This window comes from Vicugna pacos, chromosome 28 (assembly GCF_048564905.1).
Source record: "Vicugna pacos chromosome 28, VicPac4, whole genome shotgun sequence".
NCBI classification, from domain to species: Eukaryota; Metazoa; Chordata; class Mammalia; order Artiodactyla; family Camelidae; genus Vicugna; species Vicugna pacos.
In genome coordinates, this window is record NC_133014.1 from 4,525,388 (window position 1) to 4,547,275 (window position 21,888).

Here is a 21,888-nt window from a genome sequence, read left to right on the forward strand (position 1 = left end):
ACATTCTTTTATTGAGTTACAGTCATTTTATTTTATTTTTTTAAGTGTGTTTATGTTCATTATTAAGACAAAGTATACCTGCAATGTTAGGATAGGCTTAGAAACAACGAGAGAGCCCTTGGGTTTGGGTGGCCTTAGACAAAAATGATGGCTAGCCCTGGGAACACTCAGAGTGATTTCTGAACAGTGGGACAGCCTTATGAACAGTGTGGCAGTCCCATCAATAGCTGAATAGCTTAGAGGCAACAGGACAGTGTTAGGAACACTGGTACAACATGACAGATATTTGATAGACTTAAGAACAGTGGGATAATTTGGGAGACACTGGGAAAGCCTTAGAAACATTGGGTAAATGTAGGAACACAGAAATAGGCTTGGCCAGCTGAGGGTGAAAGATTAACCTCCCACAGAATTAATGCGCTCAAGGGAATAAACAATTGTAATGTGATTTGACCCCTTCTTGTCATGAAGTTGGGCATTTGACAAACAGGAATTCTTTCCTCCAAATTTAATAGACATACCCCCACGGTGCTTCGTAGGTCACTGCTAGTTAGATGATGCAATGGTTTGACTGGTTTGGTTCAGCACTTTAGTTGCTTAATAGTCAGTATTAGACATCACCAGGTTACCTAATGGTGATAAAGAGTAAATGATTAGAATCGGGACATACTGAACAATTGTGAATGAAGCTGTGTGCTAACTTTTCCTGTGCTATATAATCTTCCCAGGAACGTTAACAAGCAAGTATCACTGGGCCCTTTTCAACAAGAAGGAAATCAGAAATGAAAGATAAGCAACTTACTGCCTGTTGCAAAGCCGGAAAGAAAAGATGCAGGGTTTTAACTCAGTCTTTCTTACCTCCCGGCCCATAGTCACAATTCCTGGCCCACTTACCGATCTTCTAGGCAAGTAAAAGTAAGGAAGAAAATACCAAAGACAGAGCAAAACAATATAATAAGTGCAGTTGGCACATCTAGGCATCCACTGGGAAGAAAATAAAACTTCTCACGCATTGCACCACGTAAAGCAAATTCTAGATTCATTATGACCTCGTGTATAAGAAAAGCAAAAAGGGAAAACCCTTGTGAGAAAACCGAGGAGAATATTTGCAAAATCAAGGGCAGAGGTGAGTAACTGAAGCTAAAAACTGAAAACTACCTGTACAAGGTATTTCCTTGTCAAAATTTAATACAAAAAGTAAATAATAGTTTTTTTTTAACTACAGAAAAAAAGAAAGGCTAATATTTAGAATACTTGGGTCTTAAAATAATAGAAACAAAAACAACCCAATAGAGAAGTGGACAAAGGATATATATATATATACAACACAAGAATAAAACCATGGCCACAGGCAAAGATCTTCAAAGCAATGAAACAGACATCACTTTATCCCCTACCAAACAAGCCAAAGGAAAAAAAAAAAAACAGTTAAATACTTGAAGCTGATAGGTGGTGTAAGGAGCACGGCACATTGCTGGTGGAAACCAAAGATGTTAGGATATTTTGGAAATCAAAAATCAGTGTTGGGAGTCTACAACAAAAACAAAATTCCTTAATGCCCCAAAGTTAAACATACATGGTCATCCATTGTACTACTGTTCATGGAATAATTTACAGTATATCGATGGTTCAAAAGAAATAATCAGGCAGAAATTACTATGTGTGAGTGCAGAAAGCAATTATTGAGTGTGAAAAGCAACATGCTGAGAAGTACATATAGCATGATTCGGTTTTATAACGTGTACAAGTGTCTACTACACATGCGTGTGTTCTATCACCATATAAACATGGAACCATGAGCAAATACCTATTTGATTTCCAAATTTGTTGCCTGGAGTGGTTTGTGGATAGACTGGTGAAAACGGAAGAGAGATGGGTAAGGGAGATAGATGCCAAACAATAAAATTGAAAGAAAAAAGAAGATAAAAATAATTTAAGAAGAATAAAGGTGTTTTTAAGTTTATATATACATAAAATTTAAAACTCCAGAAAATTCCCAGTTTTGGCTTGTCAATAAAAAATTACTTTCTCATCATATAGATCCTATGTAAATCTTCAATTTTAAGCTACCTGTGTTCTTTCCCTTGTGTTTAATAAATGCAAATCCTGGCTTTTATGCCTTCTTTTCTTTCTGCTTTCCTTAAAATTTCCCAGTTTTACTAATGGCCTTTCAAAATTCCCTGAGCCACAGGGAATTCTTTTTTCTCTCTCTTCTCTGATTTTCTTGTATTCTGTCAGGGATCTGTTATGGCTTTTACCACGATCTGCTTTATTTGTCTTACTTATGTTATTTGACAATTTTTTTAGGACAAAAATTCATGTACAGGACATCTACCATAAAAATTTTCAAGAGAATTTGGCACTTTGCATATAGTGAAAGTATAATAAGTTGTCATTACAAGATTCATTAACATATTCAACAAATATTTATTCTAAACCAATTAGATGCAAAATTCTGGCTATCTATTGTGGGTATTATACAGAAAAAAATAAACATAAAATTCTTGAAGGAATGGTGCCACGAGGATGTCTACTTTCTTGATTAATTTGCTTTATAAAAACCAAACCATTCACAATAAAGAATTAACATGTTGCTTTAAAATTTTGTGTTTTGTAACTCAGAAAATTTATCAGCTATATACGTGTATGTGTGTGTGTGTATACACAGATGTGTGTATAAGAACATGAGACAATTTGTAGAGTATTTTCCAAACTATTAATGCATGGCTTAAAGATTAAAGAGATTTGTATGTGAAGGAGTTGGATCTCTGTGGTAGAAATATGCAAGACTAGCTTCATAAAACCTCATTAAAATCAAAATTCAAGGGACAAAAAAAATAGCTTTAATTAGCCAGTTTGGATTTCCCAATATTTTGTTTAATGATATTAGAAATTTTATTTGGCTAGGGAATAGCAGTTGTTGTGAATTAGGCACCTTTCTGAATCAAGATGCTGGTTTAATGAGGTGTTAGCTCATGAAGGATTGTTACAAGTTTATAGACTGTAGAGGATTACCATTAGGTAATGTTCAGTGAAAACTGTAATTTAACAGGCACAAAAACAAAGAATAATTTTGCAAGTGCCTTTCAGCGAAGACTGTCTAATAGTGAGCACATCGAAGTTCACTGCAACTTCACCTCTTCCCAACTAACCATGGACAAGAGAGTGAGATGGAAAAACGGAAGATGACCACCTACTTGCAAAAGTGACTTCACAAAGCAATGATGTGTCAATAAGCTCTGAAAAGAATCTGCGAGCAATTTCTCCTTTGGCTTTTCTTGACTTAGGAAGATAGATGAGTTACTTTCTCACTATAGGTACCTTACAATAAATTGTTTGCATTGAGTCTTCCGAAGAAATAGATCTTTTCATCGCCCTCAATTCATTATGTTGCCCACCTAACGTAGTCGCCATCTTTGACAAGAAGGGTCAGTGCAATGCTCTGTAGGTTGCTCAAAAACAAAACAAAACAAAACAAAACAGTGACAGCTACCTTCATCTTTAATTGTTTGGAGGAGTTGATGTAATGCAAACAGAGGTAAACAAGTGTGGAGTCAGAGCTAACTAACTGCTGGCACTTGGGGACAAAAACACTCAGGTCTAATTGTGCATAAAAGAGCTGGTCAGACACAAGCAAGAACCACACGGAGAGCTGACCCCTCTGGGCAGAGGCGCCACCCCTGGCCCCATGCGGGGCTCCCGGGGAGGGACAGGGAAGGGGCTGCTGTGTCAGCGTGCTGACTGTTCTCAGCAACAGCAATGACTGCTGATCTGCTGCAGAAAACCAGAAGAAGCGCTCTACCTTTTCCAGGATCATTAACGAAGGAAAAATTGAGTAAACAGATCTCATTTTGATGGGCTGAAGTGAATCAGGAGCAGGAGTCCAGAGGGGTTCCTGAATGCCTGACACCATTCTAGGCAGTTGGCATAAATCATCTCATTTAAATTACACAACCCCTCTGAAACACATGCCACTGATTTAACTATTTCAGAAATGAGTAAAGTGAATCAGAGAGACATTAAGGTCCCTACTGAAAGTGACATGGCTACTAAGATGGAGTGAGAGTGAGGGCTTTGAGCCTGGGGGTGGGGTAGGGGGGTCTAATTCTAGAGCCTGCAGTCCAGACTTCTGTGTGATCTGTGTATTGGGGGTTCGGTAATAGTGGGAGATGGTAAAAGGAATCCCCCATGTTTATAGACTCCTTTACGTATGTCACATACTGTTCTAAGAACTATGCCTGTGTTAACTCGCCATATCCTTGGCAGTGCCCTCTGAGTTGGTGCTCACCTGCTTACAGAAGGGGAATTTAAGTAGTGAGATGCCCCCAGGTTGCACGTGTGCCACATTTGATGGGCTTATTTATCCCCTAAATCTACAAAAACACAAACCCAAATCTCATGGCAAAAATCGGGGGCCAAGTGCTTATAGAGCACGGCTTTCAGAGTGAGAAATGCTGTGTGCTGTGCTTGGTTCCTGGCCTTTACATTTGCTAGCTGACTTTACGTAACCTACATGTGACTTTATATAACTTAAACTCTAGAATAAGTAACATATTTATCACTACTATGGACTTAACACATCTACTTTCAATACCTGGTGTATCAACATGATGCAATAAATGTGAATCACCGCACGCAGTGCTGGACAACAGAGACGTTGTAAATGACTACTGTTGTTTACAATAGAAGGAAAACATGGACTGATGTCCAAGTAAGAAGAGCTTTTTGTCCTTGTCTGTTCCTAAATTCTGTTTCTGGGGAATTAGTAGTTCAAAACTGAATAAACTGACAGTGGTGCCTCGTGTTATATTTTGTTGGAGCCCATTCTAGTTGGCATGACACTACAATGAGGTCCCAGAAGAAACATGCCGACTAAACTTTTGGGAAGAGATAACTGAAATGATGGGAAGAGTTGAACGTCTTCAGTTGCACAGTGAAACCCTCAATTTCACACAGTGAAACCTTCAATGTTATTTTCAGCTCAACTGTGGAAGGCACATTGCTCTACGTCCTAATCTCATGTGTTAGCAATCTTTTATTCTCCTTGAAGAATCTCAGGATGTTTACAGATATTTAATGTTAACAACTCCATAAAGAAGAAAAGAAAAATTCTCTCTTTGAAAAATACTCCAGAATTACTAATGCTAGTCTTCCACGTTGGTTTATTCATTTCACAGAAATAAGAAGTAACGAGCTTGCCCAGTATCGATGAGCCATGATTTAATTTTAATTATCATTCCAAAAATATGTCTAAGTAAACGTTTTGGGAATGATAATTTAGACAATTACAATGTCAAATATTGTCTGTTAGATACACTACGTTTTTATTTTCTAACATTTTTTTTGAACCTTAGTTTGTAAGTTGCCTATAATTTGGAACAGAAGTTATTATCAGTAAAGATCTGCCATTAATCTCACCACGACAGTCGCTAAGAATATTTGCCCTTAAAGGGCATTTGTTATAATTCTCTTCATTTTGTTCAACGACAGATGTCAATAATTTACACATTTAATGAGTATTACTACAAAATTTCTTTCATTACTGAATTAGAGAAACCTTAGGGAAAATGTACTTTGATGTGTCTTATGTTGTAGGTATTAAAAAACATGAAATTAACAATGTTTTACTGAGACGATGGACATCTTTCTTTTAAAGTCTTTTTTTTTTTTGTCTGATACTAGCTTAGCTACTTCAGCTTCCTCATAGTTGCTATTTGCATGATATAGTTGACTGAATACTGGTCACCCAAAGATACCAGGACCTAATCCTTCCAACCTGTAAATGTTACCTTAGTAGAAAAAAGATCTTTGCAGACATGGATAAGTTAAGGACTCTGACAGGATGAGATTGTCCTGGATTATACAAGTAGCTCCCTCAACCCCATCACAAGTGTTCTTAGAGGAGAGAGACAGAGGAAGACTTGGTGTACACAGGATGGGGGCTGACAGTTTGACCACAGAGGCAGAAATAGGAGTTATATGGCCAAAGACAAAAGAATGTTGGCAGCCACCAGAAGCCAGAAGGGGCAAAGTACAGAATCTGCTCTACTGCCTTCACTGGGAGTGCAGCCTTTCAGTGAAACTTATTTGAGACATCGGACTTCCAGAAATGTGAGAAAATAAATTTGTGTGGTTTTAAGCTAACCAATTTGTGAAAATTTGTTACGGAAGCCATAGGAGTCTAACATACTTGATGCAGCTTTTTCCATCCTCGGAAAATGAACGTGTGTGTGTGTGTGTGTGTGTGACTCTATGGTCAATTTAGGTAAATCCTCAATCCAGAGTTGGTTGTCTCTTTCCACTGAATACATTTGGGATTGACATCTTATATGCCCGCCTCCTAGCTATTTGAAATACCCTGGAATTTTAGCTTCTGGTAATTCTCCTTCCCCCAAACTATAGCTGAAATGTCACAACTACTCAGATGTTCCAGAAGTATTCCAAATCTTAAACATCAGTGTGTTCTGGTGAGTGTCTGATTATTTATGGAGACACATTTAGGTATAGCTAATGTGCAGAGACATAGACTCACAGATCGAGATGGAAGGCTAGATGTAGACAGATATTTTTGAAGATAGAGCTATAAATATATTATATACCTGCATACTCAATTCAACCTATTCTTTTCCCTTTATTTGGATTACTTTTCTGTAAATTATTTCCAAAATTAGAAACAGAATTCAGCATATGTAGTTTTTAGCCTACAATCTAGCTCTCAGACTTTCAATGTCTGTTTACTTTGTTGTCATTACTTATTTATTTTTTGGAAATCATAAACAACAAAGAGATTTTCACAGTGTTTGAAATGCCAATTTTGAATGGAGGGAAATGTAAATGATGTCATAGCTGAGCTGATCTGTTATTTCTGAACATTTGACTGGTTCGGTCTGTCTGCCATGGTTAATATTACATATTTCCACATGGTAAATACACACGTAAGTCCTGTTATCAATTTGGCTATTTTATATGATCAAATAAGGTATGCCCCTTTTGCTATTTGAAATCATTTTGTTCAGGTACACAAAACCCTAGATGCTGGCAAGATTTCCCCATGCCCCCAGTTTTTAAAGACTACTCTAAATGATCCTCCTTAATGGCATTTTGTGGAGTGCCCATCAAGTGCATTCCGCTGTATTTGTTGCATGCCTCTGGTAATTCCGCCCATTACGGGCGATGAGAGAATCATGGTCTCTTCAGACCAGAAGAGCTGACCTCGAATCCCATTTCAACTGAGCGTTATTTGGGTTCTTGGTATAAATCACTTCACGAGTGAGCACAGTGCTTTAAAAATTTTTTTTACTAATTTTTAAACAATTTGAGACTAAAACCACAGACTATTGAATATTCATCGGTTTTGAAGTTGAGACCATCTCATTATCTTAACCATGTCCTTCACCAAACTCCCCCTGGAATGATTGTTAGGAGGAATCACACGTCTTTCTTTTCCTGCTGGCCAGATCAGACAGGTTTTTGTATCAATGAAGTCTGTTTCAAAGGCACGTTGCCAAAATGATAATTTACCACAAACAAAGTAAACAAGACGGAAGATGGTATAGTAAATATTGACAGAAAAGTGGGGAGTTTGCAGAGGATGAGTGAGCTCTCCCCCGCACAGTCGATGCCGCCTTTGCCAGAGCAAACCGTGGTATCAAAAACATTAGAAGATTTTTTTAATTACTTAAAATAATACATATTATTATAAAATCGGACCTGGTTGCATGGCCCACAATACATACCTACGAGCAGGCACATAATTAACCCATCACTAGTGTTGTGAAAAGTTTCCCAAACATAACTTAAGAGATATTCCTTTTTCCTTCAATCCTCGTCTCTTTCAGGCTTAAACTTTTTCAGGAAAAAAAAAAAAAGTACTGAAAGTTTCTCACTCAGATTCGCCATCAGCTACAACAGCTGTCTCCCTGTCACCAACCAAACAGCAAAATAAATTATACAGCATGCTTTTTAAAAATTCCTGGGGACAAACATGACTCGATCAATTTAAGACCCAGTGAAAGGGGCACTTTAATCTAGCACCTTGCTCTGCATGTCAATGACACTTGCCTATGGTGGCGAGGAGGGGTTGCCTGGAGAGTCAAACAGGTAAAAGACATCGATCGGGCAGAGAACGTTGTCCATGAGTCCCCAGAGAGAGGTCAGAAGTGACCACAGCTGGACAGGAGGAAAGATGCGGTCTTCATGGAAATGAGGGCAATCTGGACGATTGTATCATAAAAGTGTTTTCATCCATGAAAATAATGGAGTTAACACAAGCAGAGTGGAGGAAGGAGGCTCTGTAGAGAAGGAGGAGAAACCAAGCAAAGGCACGGGGAAGTAGGGAAGAATGCACTACAGGGTAGGAAGTTTTGTTTTGACACAACAGGAAAATTACAAATGAAGGGCAGACCCCGGGACAGGGGATCTGGGGGGAAAAGAAGAGCAGCGGATACTGGGTATGTGAGGGCGTGAAAACCCCAAACCAGAGCGAAACTAGCTGGAGTGTAAACCCTCAGTCAGAGGTGGCAAGAAATCTAATCAGAGAAAGAGCTTTCAGGGAGAAGCAGAGAAATACTCAGAGAATGAAGACCGTGGAGCCCTGCGGCTCTCCGTGGATGTGACTGGGGGAGGATCTCGGAAGGTAATGAGGTGTGGGCTGTGTAATTGAGGAGCGAGCAGGAGGGGACCAAGGTACATGAATACCCGGCGCAGGGTTAAGAGACCATTTGACAATTATTTTGTAGTAACTGGCTGGTGTTAATTGGAGGTGGGAAGAAGATGGGATGCTATGGGTGTGTCCAGATCCAAAGCAAAGCCGAGTGAAACGGCTGAGATGATCAAAGTAGAACAGGCATCTTACAGCTTTAGATTTAAATGCATAATTAAAGTTTTTCTTTTTTATCACTTTTGTTATACTTGTAACAGTTGTGCTCCTCCCCGTGAGAGAGAAGCCTGAGAGTCAGATTTTAAATGTGTGATGGCATTCTTCTCTGTGTTTGACACTCACACACACAGCTGCACCCCCACATCTGCACACACATACACGTGTGTTCACACGACTGAGCTCACATTGATAGTCTGGTCAATGTGGTGTCCGTTAGGAATGAGATTCTGTTTCAACCTTGGGAATGAAACGATCCTCTCTTGGAGAAATGGAGGCAATGGACCCTCTTAAAACAGCCTATCCGGTAGGCAGTTGCTGTCCTAGTGATGCAGGCAGAGTGATAAGAAACACACAGAGGAGAAGCAGTCAGTGGGCACGGGCAGGAAGTGACACGTTGCTCCACTTAATTAAACAGTGTGTCTAAAGGAAGGGTTGTTCTCTGCGTCATCCCGGGAATATCACTTAAGTAACACCTGCCATGGTAGGTCTGGCCATTGCTGCTTCCACAGTAACTCTCATCTCTCGTTTCTGTTCACTCTGCCCTCACCCTTCCAAGGAGTCCCTTTGTTGCAGAAAAAATGTGTTACAGCTCAGTGTTACAGCTCAGTGTTACAACTTGGTGTTACAGCTTAGCTGTGACAGCAACCTGGATCCGGGTGACAGACAAAACAGCACTTGGAGAGTTGGAGAACTCAGGTTTATTATGCCAGTGGGCCCAGAAGAGTTAACACTCCAAGCTCTGGACCCCATCTGTAGGTTTACACAGGCTTTTTTAGGCTGCCAGTTTATACTTTGCAACATCATATGCGAATAAGGTACAACAAAAGTTGACTAATTAGGAACAAGCTTTGTAGAAATGGACCAGTCAGGAGGGAGAGAAATAACCAATCAGGAGTGAGCTCCATGCAAATGAAGTACTACAAATGGACCAATCAGAAGTTAGGGAAATGGACCAATCAGGAGTGAAGGAAATAACCAATCAGGAGTGAGCTCAAGGAACCAATAGAATTTTAGGGGTAAGTAAGCTGCTTTAGAGGCAAAAAGTGAGATAGTGCCTCTGGGTCAGGGAACCAGATGGTGCTGGCAGGAGTGTAGTGGTCCTGCCTGGGGGTCCTGCAGGACTTTTTAATGGGGCTTCCCACTTCACCTTCAAGAACCTCTCCTCGGTGCCTCCTTTTTTTTTTTTTTAATTAAAGTATAGTCAGTTACAATGTGTCCATTTCTGGTGCACAGCACAATGTCCCAGTCACGCATATACATACATATATTTGTTTTCATGTTCTTTTTCATTAAAGGTATTACAAGATATTGAATATAGTTCCCTGTGCTATACAGCAGAAATATTTTATCTGTTTTTATATATAGTTTTTATATATAGTGAGTAACATTTGCAAATCTCAAACTCCCGAATTTATCCCTTCCCACCCCCTTCCCCCCAGTAACCATAAGATTGTTTACTATGTCTGTGAGTCCGTTTCTTTTATAGATGAATTTCTTAGGGTCCTCTTTAGATGACTGGAATCGACAGATGACTGGATAAAGAAGCTGTGATATATTTATACAATGGAATACTACTCAGTGATGAAGAAGAGTATAATAATGTCATCTGCAGCAACATGTATGGACCTGGAGATTGTCATTCTAAGTGAAGTAAGCCAGAAAGAGAAAGAAAAATACCATATGAGATCACTCAGCACCTCCTTTTGAGTGTACCTGTGGTTCCCTGCAGAGCTCAGGGCCCACATTTTCCAGGTTTTTGCAGTTGGTGTGCTTTTCTTTGCCTTTTTGGTTCAAAATGAACTATGGATAAGTGTGAATAACAAAATACAATTTATTTTTCCTTCTTTCCTAAAATACCTACAATCTGTACATAGATCATGGGGCACTTCCATCTATGTGCCTCATTAGATTGGGAAATGACCAGACTGCAAAGTTTTATCAGATATGCTGTTTTGTTTTGTTTTGTTGCGTTTTATTTTATTTTATTTTGCATGAGACAGCATTTGCCCTGGAGAGGGCTGAATAAGAACCACTGGATAAAAAAGTAGAATTAACTTCAGTGTTTCCTACTCTGATACATGGAACTCTTAATTTTGCAGCATCTGGGAGGTGATTAGATGCCTCTTCCATTATTTTGATTATTTAGATGTCATTTAGATAAATGCTATGAATTCTGGACTGTTTTTGGATTACTCTTAGCAGCACCATTTTAACTTGGGACATGTGAATCTACCATGAAGAAAAAAAAACATTTAGTATTGCTTTATCCTATGATTATACAATGTACATTTTAAGATGGCAGTATTACTGGAAAGCATTTTTTATACATAAAGGTATATAGTCATTACAAAAACTACTCAGTAAATTCTTAAATGGCCTGGCATCCAACCTCTCTTGCAAACTCTATGCCCACAAGAATGCAGTCAGTGCTGAGATGTGAAGGACCATCCCCGATGTGAAAATATCAAGGCTGCCTTCAAATACTAGCTGCTAGGAAGCAATCTGACACCTGGCTGGAAAAGATATTCATATATATTCTTTGCACGTGGTTGTTCTAAGTTATGTATAGAATTGCTACAGGTGTAATAGAACAAATATTTTTGCAGAAACTGTGTTTCGATTTATAGAGCCATGTTACCAATTCTCCTTTAAAAATATCTCTGCATACATCCTTCACTAATGAAGGTGACATGGGACAGATCTGCTCTGAGGCAGACAATGCAGTGAGCAGTTAGTTTCACAGGATTGGGTGTACTTTCCAGGCATCCCCTGGCTGGACTGGCCTTGTGACCTTACAGGTGAGGCAGGACCCCAGTCTTGACCGTGAGCTCTGTTGCTTTCTCTCTCTGAGCTTGAACAGGCCACATCACAGGTCTGAAATCAGGCTTCCCCATTTGTACAATAACGGGATGATCACCGCCCGATGCACATCGCAGGCTTGCTATGAGAACAGGGTGAGAACGCAGTCCTAAAATCATTCTGGAACCTGCAGGACCCTGCTGAGTTCTGCCTCCAGGATTCACCTGGCCACTTTTGATTTGTTGCCTTGTTTCTCTGTATCTCATTTCCTTATCTGGAAAACGGTGATAGTAAAATCATCTACCTTAAAGGGCTATCGTTACGGATTTTGTGAGACAATGTGTGTGAAACATTTTGCAAAATACCTGATCTGTTGCCATAACGCAACACGTGATTGTTATTCTTTTTTGATTGAATGAGCATGTAGAGTTATTGGGGAAAGTAGATTTTGCTGAATTGTAACCATTTGTGTTTCGAAATGTGTATTGTACACACTGAGATGGTTTTATGGTTTTTACTGTATCTTTGCAGTTAAATCATACATATTTCAGCAAAGATGATTTTCATTCATTAGGGTATTACTGAATTACTCTTTTGCATAAAAGAGGGAGGTAGTGCTTTGTTGAAATCTTGCAGCTAACCTCACTTAGCTTACATCATATGATGCCATAGGCATTAAGTCAACATGACAACACCGCTAATAGGGACCTCCTCTTTTTGTTGCTGCCTTTGATACAATCTCTCGGATTCACTGCTCTTGGCATAACTCAGGCAGCCTCCTATCAATGCCAAGGCTAAAACCCCAGTGAAGAAGTGAAACAAATCTCTGTTGAAAGTTTCAACCAGATTTCCGCCATTTAAAAATGATGATTTATGGTGACGAGTTCTCAGTTTAATATGCATTAAGGATTCAAATGCTGTTGCGATAATTTTTTCGTAAAAGCTGCTTTTTAGGACTACCTTTGCACATTTCCTTCACAAGCAATAATTCTTCATCTGTGGAGTAATTTATTTCTTCTGGTTTTAATATGTTACAGATGAATGGTTGTATGTCTTTCCTGTTAGAGCGTTACCAGACAGGCCACTTCTGCATTAGGCTGGTATGACAACGGATACCTGTGGTGCTCTTCATGGTTCATGTGGTACTAATTTAAATGGGAAGTTGCACATATTTCATTGAAACACTTGGTAAAGCCAGCTTTCACAGAAGGGTGCAAATGATGGACTGTGCTCCGTGTGCGGCTGAACCGCTCTAAATGTGTCAGAGAGGGTTATGGATCATTTCATCCACCCATCAACTCTGGTCCGCTGTGTGTACAAATCACAGCCTAGTGTCATCCAACAGAACATTCCTGACAATACTAGAACATTTATAGTACTGCCGTTTTTAACGGGAGTTCTGCAACCCCGTTTAAATAGTGTGACTTCTTTAACACTTTCACTCCCGACCCGTTTCTCAAGCGGGCTTGGCAGTGGTTGTGAGGTTTATTATGGCTCTTCAGCCACAGGGAGAGGCTGTGTGGGGAGGTCTCATTCCTCACTGCACCCGGGCCCTCATCGGACTCATGTGTGCTCCTATTAGATGCTCTGACTGCCTCTCTCTTTTATCAAAAGCAAAGCCAGCGGAGGAGGGGGGGATAAATTAAGAGTTTGGGATTTGCAGATACTAACCACTACATAAAAAATAGATAAACAACAAGGTCCTACTATTGTATAACTCAGGGAAGTATATTCAGTATTTTGTAATGACCATATATATATATATATGGCTGATCACTACACTGTGTACCAGGAAGTAACACAACATTGTAAATCAACTGCAATTCAATTAAAAAAAAAAAAAGCAAAGCCACTAGTCCCTGCCATGGTTTGTTCTTGGGCAAAAATCACCCATAAGATTTCAAACAGGCAGCTTTGATTTCCAATAAATAAGTTGAATCAATTGCCAGTAAATGTCCTTTGATTTCTAAATCCCTTTTTTTTTTGTTTTGCCTTTGACTACTACTATTAACTAAAAAACGAATGAAGGAAAAAGGAATTCAGTCACTATAATTTTTTTTCATAATTATGGGGTTGTGTCATTATAATTGTTTTCTTGTTGTTGTTATTGTTTGATATAATTTTATCAGGATGAAACCACTTGGGGCCTCCTGAAAATAAGCATAGTGGGTGTGTTTTGTGCAGCTTCATTTATAAGCTTCTGGAGAGCTGGGCAAAACCCTACTGAAATGAAATTACAAAGATTCCACATAACTTTGTCTCTACCAGGGTGATCAGAGAAAGAGATCCAGTGCGTGCATTTGGGGACATCAGAATTTATTATTTATATACTGCTGTGCATTTCAACTGGCAGCCTAAGGCTGCTAGTAGTTGCTCTGTATGTTTATTATCAAATATTATCAATATGCATATTGATATAAATTAAAGCTCATTGCTGACTGTAAGAATCTAATGCAAGTTGAAAAAAATTAATACTATGAATATGAAGAACACTAAAATGACAACATGAAGCAGACTGAAGACTTCGCTGGGACTGTACACAAAATCTTAATCCAAGCCTTGCAGTAGTACTGTTTTATTGGGAAAAACTGAGTGAAACATATCATATGCAAACACTGAGAGATTATTGGCTGGGTAACCTTCAGAGGTAGAAATGACCACCTCAGGAAAAAAAGTAAGCAATAGGCATTTTTCATCATTCTTAGAAAAGACCTCTGTGTTAGCCACTGCATTTATTTACTGGCACAAACAGGAGAAAACAGCCCTAAGAAGAACTCTATTTGTATAATGTCTTTCTCAAATGCAAGATTTACTGAAGAGTAAAATCTGTAAACCAGCGATGATTATTTTTCTCTTTTCTTTTGAAGGGAATATTCGGTCCTAGCATGCACTTTTTGTTTTAGACAATAATATTTATATGATAAAATTTAGAAAAGTGGTGACATCTTGCAGCCTCAAGAGAGGTCCCAGCTATACAAGACCTGAGGTGCACGGGGCTCTTTGGAGGAAATGCAAATGAGTGTGATCTGTCAGAGGTGGGGGAAGGGAGCTGGGGAAAGCCAGGCTGACTCAAAACGTCAGAACGTACCTACCAAGCAACGAAAATTTCAGTTTGAAGCATTCTGCTACGCGGAATAGGAAATAGAAATATGTCCCTGTACTATTGAAAGAACCCAAGGATACGGATCGATCTCTTAACCATTTGTATTTAGGCAAATGGTATGATGATTGGTAGACTTAGAATTTGGAAAGAACTATTCTCCAAAACTTGTCTGAAGCATGCTCTCTCCCAAATAAGTGAAAGCTCGACAGCTAAGGGCCACACAAGTGTCAAGGACATCCATACACAGGGGTGTGTTGCCATTTATCTGAATCAGCAGACTCCTGAAGTGAACAAGATTCTACACAGATAGTGGCAGTGAGCAGAGTTTAAGAGGTGGAGGTGGGATTCAGGGAAGCCATGATGGACTGATTCCCCTCAGGGGCCGGGAGAGGGGGGCTCCCAGGCTGAGGAGCTGGTGCAGGAGCAGAGATAGAAGGCTGCTAACAGCACCAGGCTCCGGGCTGAGCTGGGAGGAAACCACCCCGAACCTCAGCAGAGCCCTGCCGAAAGCCGGAGAGTGGTCCAGGGCGGTGTGCCTCCAAGTGCAGAGCAAGGCGGACAGGTGCAGAGAAGGGCTCTGGCTGGGACAGAGGAGGCTCGGAAGTGACAAGCAGGGGGAGGATGTGGCTCAGGGGCAGAGCATGTGCTTAGCACGCACGAGGTCCTGGGTTCCATCCCCAGTCCCTCCTCTAAAATAAATAAATAAACCTCGATAAAAAACCGTAAGTAAAAATAAGTAAACCTAATTACCACCCCCACAAAATAACACAGCAGAATAGTCACCCAGGAGAATGACAGTGTTTAATCATCTCCAGTAAATAAACCTAATAACCAAAACCAAGTTAGTCTTACATCTACTTTTTAAAAATTCTCTTTCTGGCTGTTTTTAATCCCTAAAATCAAGTTATGAAGCCCCGTGTGGACATGGCAGCTGACGCCCTTTCTCAGCTGGGGCTCCCCATCTGAACCATGAGACATAATTTGAAGCCTTTTTCTCAAGCCTCAGCAGGTCCCCGACTAGCACCCACTGGAGGAATGGGAGAGAGATGAATGTGTTACAGGTGGTGGCTGCTGAGGGCGTTAGGACTTGATTATCTAGGGGAACCCAGATGAAAACTGCTGGAGACCCAGCGCTCCGGGGTCTTCTTGGAGGAGCCCCTGCCATGTGGACGGCTCCCTTGCTGAAAGTGGTCCTGTTCTGTCGCCATCAGAGTCTCCCATTGATACAGCATCTTGTGGCTTTGCTATATCTTGTGACAATAGACATGTTCCACACGAAGCCCTTGCTCCCCTGTGCCTGACACAGAGAAGGGGGCAACGAGTACCTCAGAGGTGAGCAGGTGCGTGAATGAATGAACAGTAAGTTAACACCTGAGCTGATCTATTAGCTAATAAGGCAGCTCTCAGCTGAGAAGTGGAAAGAGTCTCAAAGAAAATCCTGTGCATCTAACTTAGGATGAGCTTTATTTCTGGGATTTAAAGAAAAAAATCCATTGGGAGAGGTATTTGAACACTTCTTTCAAAGGAGAAACAGAGTCTTGTCTTCAATACTGCCATTTCCCTCGTGTGTTTTTCATGCAGGTTTTCTTGGGGTTTCTTTCTTTCTTTCTTTCTTTCTTTCTTTCTTTCTTTTTTGCATCCTATTTATTTCCTTCCTGTGTCTTGAGTCAGTTAACTTCCTTAAATGGCCAATTTTCTAACTTTGAGTGTCATTTGAATCCATGTATTGGCCACTTTCCCAATCCTTCTAAACATAAGTGCTCAAATTTAATAAAATGCATGGCTTCCCATCTGTGTTTTAATATCAGACTTCTAGGGAAATCAACATGTGAAGTATGTTAAAGGCTCTCAGAAAACATGGTCATGTTAGGGTGAAAACTGAAGGGAAGCTTTGAGGGGGGAGCCAAAGCCGGGAAGGTCTGCGTTCCTTGCAGGCTCTTATTTGTCCAGGGCGGAGTGGGGGACTGACAGGCAGCCCCCGGTCCCCATTGAACGGGGAAGGGCATAAATTCAAGCCCTGAATGTGTGGACTGCATTGTACCCTCTTTGTGAGCATCTCTGAATGCTACCCTGTTGTAGGGGTTTAATTTCATTCTATAATAATTCAGTTGCCAAAGTTTTTGTCCTTGCTTCCTGACGTATGCCCCAGAGGCTGGTCTCATGCAAGCAGATGTCGCTAAATGTGTTTATTAAGATGGAAAATACCACCTAAACCTGCGTGGATGCTGCAAACACAGTTTCAAAATTTAATGAAATATCCCCTTAAGAAAGTATGACATGGACTTCTATGTGGTGTCAAATCAGAGGCTTCCATAATTTCAAGAACTAATTAAGCAGATAGAAAGCAGTGTCTGTGGCTTAATCCTGGGAAAAATCTGCATGAGCCTCAGACACTGGGGCATCTCTTGTTTGGAATTTGCATTGGATCGACAAAATAAACTAAGTTCTGGAAGAAATACTTACTGTATAATTACAGTTTGAACATAAGCGCAAAAATAATTATTTAAATAAACAGGAATCCCAGCTAGTCGGTGGACCTTTAAGAGCAGGTGGACCTGTGAGCTCCATAAACTGTAAACGTTATTCCTTAGAAAGAATGTTCAGTAAGCAGGTTAGAATTGGCGAAATTCCTAAGCAGTGAGAAAACCTCTCGGTTGTTCCCCATTGATGTGCTACAAAAGAACCAAACTTGGACACCAATGTGGTTTTTCGGGAATAACTGAATAGCACCCTGAGGGGCATGCCATTTTCAGGAGTCGGCATGTTGTTCAGTTTCGTCCAATTATCAATAAGTGAGGGGGATTAGCCGTTGGTAACAGTGCGATGGATAAAAGGCTCAGGTCATAAGCAGTGAATTTTAAAAAGTGAGAGTGTACTTAGAGGAGGAAAAGCTTTTCCAAATTAGCAATAAAATGAGATGATTAGGTTAACTGTTTAGTTTCTAAAGTAGATAAATGCTGGTGATATGAATTATACCCTGAGTGGTATGTCAAGGTTCATCTAACTTTCATTTCCTTTACTGGAAAAAAATAATCCTTTAGGTCTTCATGGAACCGACAACAGAAGACCCTGGGTGAAATTTAAAATGCCCTTGGAAACAGCACAGAATGACCTTGAGAAGAGAAAAGGAAACAGACAAACGGAGGAAACTCTGAATGGTTAATATAAAGTTTATTCAGATTAATGATTTTCTTTGTTTCAATGCCAGTGCTTGTGTTCACATGAAAATCTGTCCTTAAAAGTGCAGTTAGAATGCATCAATCCTTAAATGCTGCATACCAGCGATAAAGGAGAACTCATTGTGCCAAAAAATGTTGATTTATGGCTGGCAGGAGCTGAGTACTAGCTTTTCTATCATCATTTTGGGGTATCCGTTTCACAAGAAAAATATGCAAAGGTAATTAAGAAAAGCAGAAAAGAATGAATTTAGAACGCATCTCGAGACGTTTTTAACCATCCACAATATTCACATCACATTAACTGAACATGAAAGGGCAAAAAAAAAAAAAAAGATGAACAATCTTTTCCTTTAGTCCTCAGTCATTTACAACTAACCTGTATCCACAGTACTTCAACAGATATCTGTGTCTAGGAGGTGATCCAAACTTAATTTTGGGGGAGGGGAGACTTAGTCACAGACCATCTAACCTTACTGATGTCCCAAGTCATGTCTGAAGTCTTGCCTCCTGGACCAGCACAATCTGGATACCTAAGAAAATCCAAGAAATGTTACCCTGTTAGAGCTTTCTAAACGCCCAGAGGAAGAAACAGTTAATGTTTGCAAAAGCTTAGGAAGAGAAACCCCAGCCAATAGAACATGGTGTGAGATCTGACATCACGTTTTGTACAAGTAACCGACGAAGCCCACCGGGCATTCTCTTTTGTGCTGTGTAAGGCTCCGCGGTGGCTGCAGACCGAGCCACAAACTGTCTGCATGAATAATTTGTGGGAGGAGTGAGCAGAAGGATGCTAGTATTGTAATATATTTTCATTGGAAAATGCCAACTTTTCTGCAAGCTGGGCCCCCGGACACTGCTAGTTTCACTTCAGCACATGAAAATTGGTATTTCAAGTTAGGTTAAACCTCTGAATGACACCCCAGTTGCAGATATGGCCAATAGACGTTTGGTTGTTAGAAATAACTGGCTTAGTCAGCTGCTTCTTAACTCACCATCTCATTGTGTCTGCAGTGAGTGTGCCTAGGAGGGAGATAACAGATAGTCCTGTTTCTCTATGAGATTTGACCTACAAGGAAGACGAAATTGGAATAAAGCAGATGCGGAATTCTCTTTTATGAATAATCTCCTGGTGCTATATAGTTTTAATATATTCAAAGACAGTGTAATTGAAATACACTGTATTGGTGCCAGAAGATAAATACATATGAAGTCACCCAATTATCAGAAATTGCCCACCACTTTTTACCCCTTCCCCTCTAGTGCAATGACCTTTTATTTTATTGCCCTAATAGTACATTTTTTTTTTGACCTGACGACTTCCTTTTGACTAAGATACAGCAGCTTTTGCTGGGAAAAAATAGGAAATTATACGCCATTATATAAAGTTGGAAATTTGGGCTAATGGTTTGGTATATTTTAGTTATATAATCTGAGATACATTAGACACTTGCTGAACAACTCAGGTTTATTGGCGAGCATTCTATGAATAGAAAGGAGAAGCTTACACAAAACACATATAAGAGAATTCAGAAAAAAAAATTGCTGTTTGATGTTGAGGGAAAAACAGACTTTGAATAATAGATTCATTTCTTCTGTATGGAAAGTCTCCAACCAAAGACTCAAGTCAATTTTGCCAGAAGTAATGCCAAAGTTCGCTCACTCCAAGGGTCCACATGTGTATTCCACAGACACGTCTGTGTGCCAGGGACATGGCAGACAATGAGATAAATTCTGCACGCCTCCCAAGCCCCTCGAACTACGGTTCTTGTTAACTAAATGCCAACTGTGTGCCATGCATCTCGTGGGCACTGTGCACATCATCTCTAAGCCTCAGAATTACCCTCTAAAGTAGGTACAATTAAGCCTCACTCATACGTGAGGAAACGAAGGCTTAGAGAGCTCAAGTGACTTGCCCATGTTCACAGTTAGCAAAATGCTGCAGAACCTTGACCAGCCTCCTCTTCTTTTCTACACCTGCTTCTGAAGAACAGGACAAAATCCTGGCTCTCAGAGGTCTAACAGCAGAAGAGGAAACAAACATGTCAAAGATAATTCAGACCCAAGGGATCATTACTCTAACCTCAGAAAGTACCAGAAATTGAAGGTAATAGCGGAAAGATAGTGAAGATGACAGCTATTCTGACATTAATTCTTTTCTTTCTCAATTTAACCTCTTCTTCTACCTTCTCTGGTCTTAATTAAACAATTGCATTCCATTTTATCTTCTCTCTTAGGGAATTAATATAATTTTAAAGTATGTTAGTAGTTGTGGAGTTTATCATAATTAGTTTACTAATCTAAGTCAAATATCGACATACGGCTTCACGTGTGGGAAAGAACATTCCCAGTTCCTCTGTCCTGCCGCTGGTGACACCACCATTACTCACTTCATTTACTATGACAAAAGCATGAAAAACATTGTTATTATTATAACTTTGAGCAAATGGTTATCTTTTAAATCATTTAAGAATAAGAAAAAGAAAAATCTTTATTTCTTATCTGATGCTCTTTCTTTATGCAGATCCAAGTTTCTGCCCTATATAGTTTTCCTTTTGCCTAAAGAACTTATTTTAACATTTCTTGCAGGGCAGGTCTGAAGGTGACAAATTTTCTCAGCTTCTGATGGTCTGAAAAGTCTTTGTTTCTCCTTCACTTTTGAATAATTTTTCTATATATTTGATTCTAGGTTGGTGTTATATTCTTTCAAAAATTTGCTTATTTTATTCTCTCTTCTTGTATGATTTCTGGTGGGAAATTCAGTGTAATCTTATCCTGGTTCATCTATAGTTGTTTTTTTTCCCCTGTCTTCTTTCACAGTTTCTTTTATTTTGGATTTGTGAAGTTTGAATATAATATAATTAGGTGTAGAATTTTGAGTATTTATTCTACACAGTTTTTCTGGATTCCTGAATTTGTGTTTGTTTTCTGTCATTATTTTTGGAAAATTCTTCGTTACTATTAACTTCAAATACTTTGCGTATATTACATGTATGTTATCCTTTTGACAGTTATTACCCCATACTTCTTGGTGGCTCTGTTCTGTTCTCCTTTCATTCTTTTGTTCCTTCTGTATTCGCATTTGGGGAGTTTCTACCAATCTGTCTTCAAGCTCACTGGTTCTCTCCTCAGCTGTGTTAAGTTTACTCATGTTCCCATCAAAGGCGTTCTCCGATTTTGTTCCAGTGTTTTTGATTTTTATCATTCCTGCTTGATTCCTTCTTCAGGTTTCAGTCTCCCTGCGTGCATCACCCACGTGCTTTCACATGTTGTCTACTTTTCTCATGAGAGCCCTTAACTTATTAATCGTAGTTCTTTTAAATTTCCCGTCTGATAATTCCCGCATCTGGGTCATAGTTGATGCAGGTTCTGATGATTGTCTTATCTCTTTCGGTTGTGTTTTTCACTTGCTTTTTTGGAATGACTTACAATTTTTTGTTAAAAACTGGATATGTATGAAGAAACGTGGAGATGTAAAGAAGACAAGTAGGTTGTTAGGGTGAGAATTTATGCTCATACGTCTGGAAGTCAGGTGGTGCTCAATGTGTGCATGTCAGAGACTTCGGTTTCTCCTAGTGCCATTGTTTTTGCTTCCCCTCTTGACTTCGGGCTTTCCTCAGTAAGTACTCCTCTTCCGAGCTGCTGGATCTCTCAGCTCTCTCAGTTGCAAACCTGTTCTTAAACAGGAGCCATGCTGATGAGGTAGAAAGGTGTGTTCGTGAGCGAGCAGAAGTTATTGTATTACCTTCCGACTATCTCAGTCTTTTGGTGGTCCTGTCCCTCAGGGGTGTCACCTTCCTAATCGTCCCTCCAGGTCTGCACATTTTTTCCCTGTCACCCACTCCCTTCCTGGCTGCCGTGGCCCCAGTCTACGTTGTTGGTTTCTCAATCTCTGTGGCCTGAGTTTTTCCTCTTTAGATGAGGCAGGAAGT